The 9,331-nt window shown below is 35.0% G+C and overlaps 1 pseudogene; it reads left to right on the top strand.

Moving 5' to 3' along the window:
• The first annotated feature begins 487 nt into the window (after positions 1-487).
• On the top strand, positions 488-8,885 carry LOC133248128 (natural killer cells antigen CD94-like; annotated as a pseudogene).
• The last annotated feature ends 446 nt before the right edge of the window (positions 8,886-9,331 follow it).

Below are 9,331 nucleotides of genomic sequence, written 5' to 3'. Positions count from 1 at the left end.
CTAATCACTCTGTATTAAAAATAATAAATGAAAATCAACACAACTTACAGACCCAGAGAGATAGGCTTGATTTAAAATACAGGTCATGCGTGCTATAGAGAAAGACTACCAGGGTTTCAAACATAAGCAAACTTGGTTTAGTACTTTAGCTTTACTGTACCTTACTTTTCTCATTGGTAAAACAAGCATATTTATTTATCTTTATTATTAAGTCATATCCAGGGATAAAAATAAGCTAATATATCCCTCTTGATTTAATCTATATTTGACACAAAGCAAATAATAAATATTTCTCCTTATTAAAAAAGGAAAATTCAGTGTCAGCTTTTTTACACTAAGTAAATTTACCTTTGGTTTGTCCATATATTCCATTTTCCAAGTAATTTTTTAGATCACTTTGATGTTCAAACATTAGACAAATTTTTTTCCTCTCACTTTATTTTGTGATAGTCAAAGGGTCTGCATTATGCAAGTTCAGTGAGAATTTCCTGTATTGTGGTTCCTGAAGCATTTTAGAAGACAATGATTTTACTGCCTCTTTTCATACTACACATCCATGTCTCATCGGCAGAAGATTTAAACACACTTTGATACACAGTTGTTTTATTTTTTTTTATTTTTTATTTTTTTAAAGGATTTCTTTATAACTTTCGGGTTCCTTAGCTTCCAGCTTAGCTTCTAGATCTAATCTCATTTCTCGGAATCAGCATCCCTCGTGTCTTACCTTCATTGACATTGGACAACATCTCACATGGCAGGTATGTGCATCCCAAGTCATAACATGAAAAAAATGAAAACAGCCAGGAAAGATATCTCATGAGCATGGCTGATTTCAGGGAAGGCTTTAATAAAAAGGATGCAGTTTTCGGCTTCCCATGTTTCAGCACTTTTTACTTCAATTTCACTTTTCTGATTCTTCATTCTGTAACTTAGCAATGACTTTGTGAAGTTTTGTCAACAGATTTAAGGAGTCGATTCTGACAAGGATAGCTCTAAATTCTGATTGCAATCCGAATTTACAAGGAAAAAATGTAAACAGTATAATTCTAGCTTGAACTTAAACAGAAAATGCTAAATGTTAACAACTCAATGCTTGAAAGTGCTTTTTAAAATTTACCATTTGTGTTATGGCACCCCAGAATCATCCAGATTAACATTTTGACACATTGCACTGTTATTCAAGACACCGCACTTTGGGGTGCACTCATGTTAATGCAGAATCTCCTGATGCTAGATTATTTTAGGGGGAAGGTCTTGTAAGCAAGCATTTTTTGGCATGAGAAAATGTAGTATATATGAAAAATGGTTCCCGTAAAAATGAATGCTATGTGTCATAAATTAACGTATTGTGGAAATAAAGTCAAGCGCTCAAGGTATTACCTGTACGTTGATTGTGGAGCCTCTCACTACACCAGGTCCAGAGTACTCCCATGTCTTCTCTTCCTAGTACAGCCTCTACAAAGCTATCAGCAGCTTGACATTTCTTAGAGCAGTGAATATGTTGAGATTAGCAGAAGGGCATGCTCCCAAGGGAAGCCTGGCATGCTGCAATCTATGGGGTCTCAAAGACTCAGACAACCGAGCGACTGAACTGAACTGAACTGAACACTCCCAAGTATTGTAATAGTTTTGTGACAATGATAGAATATATTAAATGAAAGACTCTGGGTTGAGAAAAGCTTTCATCTGAATTCTGACTTGGGTACTTAATAGCTTTGAACCTTGAGAAAAATAACCTTATTAATGGACAGTAAGTTTTCTGATCTACTTAATGGGAGTCATACATTCTATCTTGTGATTTTGTTGCTGTTGTTTCTGTGAAAATAAATTCGTTATATCAGCCCATTAACCAGAACTTGGTGCCTGTTGATCTCTTGTTACTACAGATCTTTAAGCTTCTTTGCCAAATTAAAAAATTAAAGGTAAATACTGAAATAGGATAAAGAGGAAATGTATGGATAATCTCACTGAAGAATAAAGTACATTATATAAAAATGTTGGTAACAAGTGGAGTTCTGAATGGAATATCTTCATTTTCCAGCATTTTTCTGGCAAAATGATTGGATTATCAAGCCAAAGCACTTTTTGGATCCTCTCACTGTTTTCTGCTTTTAAGAATTCCCGTGTTTGTTCTTTAAATCATTACCCTATCTTTCTTTCTTTACAGGTTTTCAGACCACTCCATGGAGGTTGATTTCTGGGGTTTTAGGAGTAATATGCCTTTTGTTGATGGTAACTTTGGGAGTTTTGTTGAAAACTTGTAAGTTTTTATAGTCAAGGCTATATAAAAAAAATCAAAATTGTGATGAAGCTATCTTATAAGAAAAGTTTCATTTTGATAACATGTAAACGATTCTGATGCTGGAAAAGACTGAAGGCAAAAGGAGAAGGGGGTGGCAGAGGATGAGACGGTTAGAGAGCATCACTGAATCAGTGGACATGAATTTGAGCAGAGTCCCAGAGAGAGTGGAGGACAGAGGAGCCTGGTGTGCTGTAGTCCATGGGGTCGCAAAGAGTCAGACAGGGACAATGTGCTGATTTGGTACTGAACAAAAATATTTTGTTATTTCATAAATGTTTATCTGACAAAGTAAATTTCTTATCATTTCTTACAGCACTTACTATACAAAGTGTTCAGCTTGGACCCTCCACAGACCTCAGTGAAGGTTGGTTTCACACTTTGGAAAATTTTTGTGTTGGTAGAGAAGGAAATGGAGAAGGCAATGGCACCCCACTCCAGTACTCTTGCCTGGAAAATCCCATGGACGGAGGAGCCTGGTCGGCTGCAGTCCATGGGGTCGCTAAGAGTCGGACACGACTGAGCGGCTTCACTTTCACTTTTCACTTTCATGCATTGGAGAAGGAAATGGCAACCCACTCCAGTGTTCTTGCCTGGAGAATCCCAGGGACCGGGGAGCCTGGTGGGCTGCCATCTATGGGATTGCACTGAGTCGGACACGACTGAAGTGACTTGGCAGCAGAGAAGGAAATAAATGGTTTCTTGGTTTTCTCACACATAAGCTTGATAGAATATTACACAGTCATATCGATTGATATAGTAATTGTAGGATAGTCCCATTTCATTGTTCATTTAAGAATGTATTAAATACATGTATTAAATGTATTTAATAAGAATGTATTAAATACATTATATACTATTTATGTAATTAAATAATTACATATTTATGTAATTAAATAATTATATAAGAAAATTATTATATTGAAATGACATATTTTTCAATGTGAGTGATCATGTAAAAATAAACACAAAAATTACAGTAAATACTATAACAAAAATAAATTGCAAATAAAAAATGGCAAAAAATAAGTTGCAGTAAATATTCTAGCTAATTCTAATTACCTGCTTGTGTTTGTTGATAGCCTATACTTCTGTATCTCTTTACCTTTACCTCTGCTTCTTCCATAATTTAGAAAGTAACATGGAGATTAATGCAATTCTAAACCCTACTTAATCAGTGAAAGTCAGCTCAAAGTCCTAGTTTTTTTTTGTTTTTGGAACTAGAAGATCTTTTATTTACTCTTCAACCCATTGTACTCTTGTTTCTCACTCTATCACCCAACAAAAGTCCTAGTTTCTAAATGTAATTTTATACTCAAATGCTCTCCAAGTTGTCTTCTGTGTTCATATATCTCTTCACTTGTATCATTTTTTTCCCCTGAGCATTTTTCCAACTTTATTGAGATACAATTGATAAAGGATGCTGCATAAATTTAATGTGTGGGGATTCCCCGATGGCTCAGCAGTAAAGAATTCCTCCTACAATGTTGGAGACATGGGTTCAATTCCTGGGTGGGGAAGATGTCCTGGAGAAGGAAATGGCAACCCACTCCAGTATTCTTGCCTGGGAAATCCAGTGGTCAGAGGAACCTGGCCACTACACTCCATGGGGTCACAAAAGAGTCAGACACAACTTAGCAACAAGTTTTGTGTACAATGTGCTGATTTGGTATGCTTATTATTACAATATTATTATCCCAAAGCATTCACTAACAGCACCATTATGTCACACAACTATCATTGCTATTCATGGTGAGAACATTCAAGAACTACTCCTGTGGCAACTCACAAGTAAGTAATATGGTATTGTTAACCTTAGTTACAATGGTACATAGAAGATTCCCAGAACTTATTCATTTTCTAACTGGAGAAGTATATACCTTTTTTTTTTTTTTTGTATTGGCCACAAAAGGTGGCTTGTGGGATCATAGTTTCTTGACCAGGAATTGAACCAGAGTCCAGACAGAGAAAGTTTGGAATCTTAACCACTGGATCACCAAGGAATTCCCATGAACCTTTCAACAAATCCATTTATCCCACATCCCATCCCCTGGTAATCACCATTCTACTCTAAAATTTCAGCACCATTCATTTGACAAGGATTTGAGTGTTGTTGAAGACATTATCACTAGTAAACTGAATGGTCCAATATCAAGCTAATTATTCTTTTATTTTCATTTTGAAAATAAAGTATCCAGAATTATTTTTTTTTAAATCTTCTGACTGCATCATGCGGCATATGGCATCGTAGTTTCCTATCCAGTGATCAGAAACTTTGCATTTAAAGCACAAAGTCTTAAACACTATACCACCACGGAAGTCCTCAGAATTCTTTTGTGACTCAGGAAATGTGCTAAAATTTTTGTTTCCTTCTTTACATATCTTTTTCATCTAATTTACTTTCTCTCTCTCTTTTTTTTTTATACCAAAAATTTGCTTTCATTTTGCTGTGATTTATGTAAATGTTGCCTTTGATCAAAAGCAATACTCACCCTGAGGCATAAGAGCAGTCACAATTTAGCATAGATGCAAAAGACAAATGGACAAAGAAAATGACAAAACAGAATGCCAGCATAGTCTACTTTTAATTACACAGCAGAGATCAACTTTGGGTCGCTTTCTCAAAAAAGGTTCTTATCACTGCCCCCCATCCTACCACCTGCTACACTGTATTTGAACATACTGAATTTCTTTGTATACTTACCCAAATTATCACTAAATATAGTTCATAAATGAAGGCAATTTATATAATTCTACCCCTATCTCTAGAATATAATTTCTATGAGGAAAAAGGGTCATGTCTGAGTTGTTCAAATTAATATTCCTTGAACTGTGGTGTATGCAGTAAATTCTCAAAGAATATTTGTGGAAAAGATTAATAAGTAACAAATGATTTTTTTTGGTTGCTGATTTATTTTAAAATTTTTATTTATTTATATTTTTTGGCCACACCATAAGAGACATGTAGGAATCATTTAAAAAAAAAATTTATTTATTTTAACTGGAGGCTAATTACTTTACAATATTGTAGTGTTTTTTTTTGCCATACATTCACATAAATCAGTCATGAGTGTACATGTGTTCCCCACCCTGAACCCCCCTCCTACCTCCCTCCCCATCTCATCCTTCAGGGTCCTCCCAGTGCACTGGCCCTGAGGGCCTAACCTCCAATGTCATCCAGTAGTGTTTTATCATTTCTTCTAGAATCTGGCTGCTATTCTTGCCAAGAAAAATGGATTGGCTACCAATGCAACTGTTATTTCATCTCTAATGAAGTAAAAACATGGAAAGACAGTAGGGATTTTTGTGTTTCTCATAATTCCAGTCTACTTCAGATACAAAACAGAAATGAACCGGCAAGTATTTAATTTTGATTTTCTACATTTTCTTTGGCGTAGGAAATATATTATCTAAGTAAGCTGAATACTTTGATTCAAGTCTTTAATCAGATAACAAGTAGATGATTATATTTGAACTAATATCCTATACTTTGAAACCATTACAAAATCAACCCAAAATTTCTCAAAGATTTACATTATAGGAGTGTTGACAGATAAAGTACAGATAAAGTTTTAAAGATAATTCAAAGTAGAAATAAAAATAACCTAATTTAGCAAAAAATAACCTATTTTTAGCTCTTTAATTGAATTTCTAATTTATTTTGTAATTATATAGCTTTTGTTATCACTCTTGGGTGTAATGTGAAATGTATATGTAAAATATTATAAAACAATTAGTTCTTTAGTAAAAGTTCTCTAGCTCCCCGTAGAACCTGTGCTAAGATCTATCCCTCAGTGTGCTATTGGGATCAGATTTGACTGATGGTCCCCTATGAAGGAAATGTTCCATAAAAACTCTAACATCCATATGACATTTTTCATTCCTTTAAGAAGTGAGACTTTGTGGTATTTTTTCCTCCAGAAATGGACTTGATGAATGAGAAACAAGAGGCAAGTGACTGACTACATCTCCTAAATTAGAAGTTAAAAATGATTTTAGTTTGTATTAGTTTGGTGCAAAAGTAATTGTGGTTTTGCTTGGTTGAAAATTGCTGTTGGATATTGGAAAACATTCTTAAATAAATGTGATTATGTTATATACCGTTTATTATGCATTTCTCACTTTATATTTTTTTGCTAATGACATCACTTGCTGTTTATTTTATATTTATTTTAGGCTATAGAAACTATGTTAGACAAAAAGCAAATTTAAGCAATTTTTAAATTCAAGTTCAAAATGGGTTATAAAGCAGTGGAGACAACTTGCAACGTCAACAATGCATTTGGCCCCGGAACTGTTAACAAAAGTACAGTGCAGTGGTGATTCAAGAAGTTTTGTAAAGGAGACAAGCACCTTGAAGATGAAGAGTGCCGTGGCCGACCATCAGAAGTTGACAACGGCCAATTGAGCGGGTCATCAAAGCTGATCCTCTTACAACTACACAAGGAGTTTTCCAAGAACTCAGCATTAACCATTCTGTGATCATTTGGCATTTGAAGCAAATTAGAAATGTGTAAAAGCTCTAAAAGTGGGTGTCTCAGGAACTGACAGCAAATTTAAAAAAAAAAATCATTATTTTGAAGTGTCTTCTTCCCTTATTCTATTCAACAGCAAACCATTTCTCAAGTGGATTGTGATGTGTGATGAAAAGTGGATTTTATACAACTGGTGATGACCAGCTCAGTGGCTGGACCGAGAAGAAGCTCCAAAGCATTTCCCAAAGCCAAACTTGGACCAAAAACAGGTCATGGTCACTGTTTGGTGGTTTGCTGCTGGTTGGATCCACTACAGCTTTCTGAATCCCAGTGAAACCATTACATCTGAGAAGTGTGCTCAGCAAATTAATAAGAAAAAACTGCAATGCCTGCAGCTGGCATAGATCAACAGATAGGACCCAATTCTTTTCCATGAAAATGCCTGGCTGCAGGTTGCAAAACAAACACTTCAAAAGTTGAACAAATTGGGCTACAAAGTTTTGCCTCATCTGCCATATTCACTTGATTTCTTGCCAATCAACTACCACTTCTTCAAGCATCTCCATGAATTTTTGCAGGGAAAATGCTTCCACAAACAACAGGAGGCAGAAAATGCTTTCCAAGAGTTTGTCAAATCCCTAAGTATGGACTTTTACACTACAGGAATAAAAAGTTGATTATCGATGGCAAAAACGTATTAATTGTTATGGTTCCTATTTTGGTTAAGAAAGATGTGTTTGAGCTTAGTTATAATGATTTAATATTTATGGTCTGAAACCACAATTACTTTTTTGTAACAATGTGATAGAATTGAAAAACTGAATCTGATACTGGAAACTGGGCTTCTTAAAAGTACATGTTTCCTAGAGTAGATTTGAAATAGGTTAATATGTTGGTCTCTGTTTCCAAGCAGGATTTTATGAAGTTCAGTTCCAGTTTTTACTGGATTGGACTTTCTTACAGTGAAGAACATCATGCCTGGTTGTGGGAGGACAATTCTACTCTCTCCCAAGATCTGTAAGTTTCTGGCATCAAAACTTTTTCTGTTCTTTTTGTTTATCCTTGGATTTGATCATTCCTTTTCCCATATACTAATAATTTCTTCTTCATTACAGACTTCCTTTATTTCACACTGTAAATCCAAAGAACTGCATAATATATAACCCAAGCAGCGGTGCATTGAATGAAGACTGTGAAAGAACAAATACTTACATCTGTAAGCAACAGTTTATTTAGATGTTTCTTGGGGCAGAAGTATTCTGCAATGAAGATTTAGACTTACTTAGAATGCCAATCTATTATTACTATCTATTTCTGGGATCTGTAAAATATTTCAAATTGTGTCTTATCAACCATATAATTTTCATATATTTGAAAGCACATGCTTAAATTTTTTATCAATACATAATTGATATATAAATTATATTGGTTTTAGATATACAACATAGCAATAACTAGACAGTAAGTCTAATTAACATTCATCATTGTTATAGTTACATTTTTTTTACATAAATCACATAATTTTTAAATTTTGTGATATTTAAAATTGATGAAACTTGTATACCTACACTGAAATTATAGAGTCAAGATAAATAATTTCATGAATATTTAATGTATACAGTCAATAGTGAATTTCATAATTTATACATCTATTCTTAGAAATTCTTTCTGCTGAAATTTAAATAAAACCTAGTTCCTACCAAATAATATATATCAAAATCATATCTGTCCTTTGAATGGCATCAGTTCAATTCAGCTCTGTCACTTAGTCATGTTTGACTCTTTGTGACACCATGAATTGCAGCATGCCAGGCCTCCCTGTCCATCACCAACTCCTGGAGTTCACTCAAACTCATGTCCATCGAGCCAGTGATGCCATCCAGCCATCTCATTCTCTGTCATCCCCTTCTCCTCCTGCCCCCAATCCCTCCCAGCATCAGAGTCTTTTCCAATGAGTCAACTCTTCGCATGAGGTGGCCAGAGTATTGGAGTTTTAGCTTTAGCATTAGTCCTTCCAATGAACACCCAGGACTGATCTACTTTAGGATGGACTGGTTGGTTCTCCTTGCAGTCCAAGGAGTCTTCAAGTCTCAAGAGTCTTCTCCAACACCACAGTTTGATGGTATGGGGAGGGAGGAGGGAGGAGGGTTCAGGATGGGGAACACATGTATACCTGTGGTGGATTCATTTTGATATTTGGCAAAACTAATACAATTATGTAAAGTTTAAAAATAAAATAAAATTAATAAAAAAAAAAAGCATCAATTCTTCGGCACTCAGCTTTCTTCACAGTCCAACTCTCACATCCATACATGACCACTGGAAAAACCATAGCCTTGACTAGACGTACCTTTGTTGGCAAAGTAAAGTCTCTGCTTTTGAATATGCTATCTAGGTTGGTCATAAATTTCCTTCCAAGGAGTAAGTGTCTTTTAATTTCATGGCTGCAGTCACCATCTGCAGTGATTTTGGAGCCCAGAAAAATAAAGTTTGACACTCCAGATGCCATGATCTTCGTTTTCTGAATGTTGAGCTTTAAGCCAACTTTATCACTCTC

The sequence above is a fragment of the Bos javanicus genome, chromosome 5 (assembly GCF_032452875.1).
Source record: "Bos javanicus breed banteng chromosome 5, ARS-OSU_banteng_1.0, whole genome shotgun sequence".
Classification (NCBI taxonomy): domain Eukaryota; kingdom Metazoa; phylum Chordata; class Mammalia; order Artiodactyla; family Bovidae; genus Bos; species Bos javanicus.
The sequence above is the reverse complement of the archived record's forward strand: the minus strand, read 5'-3'. Positions and strand labels throughout refer to the sequence as shown.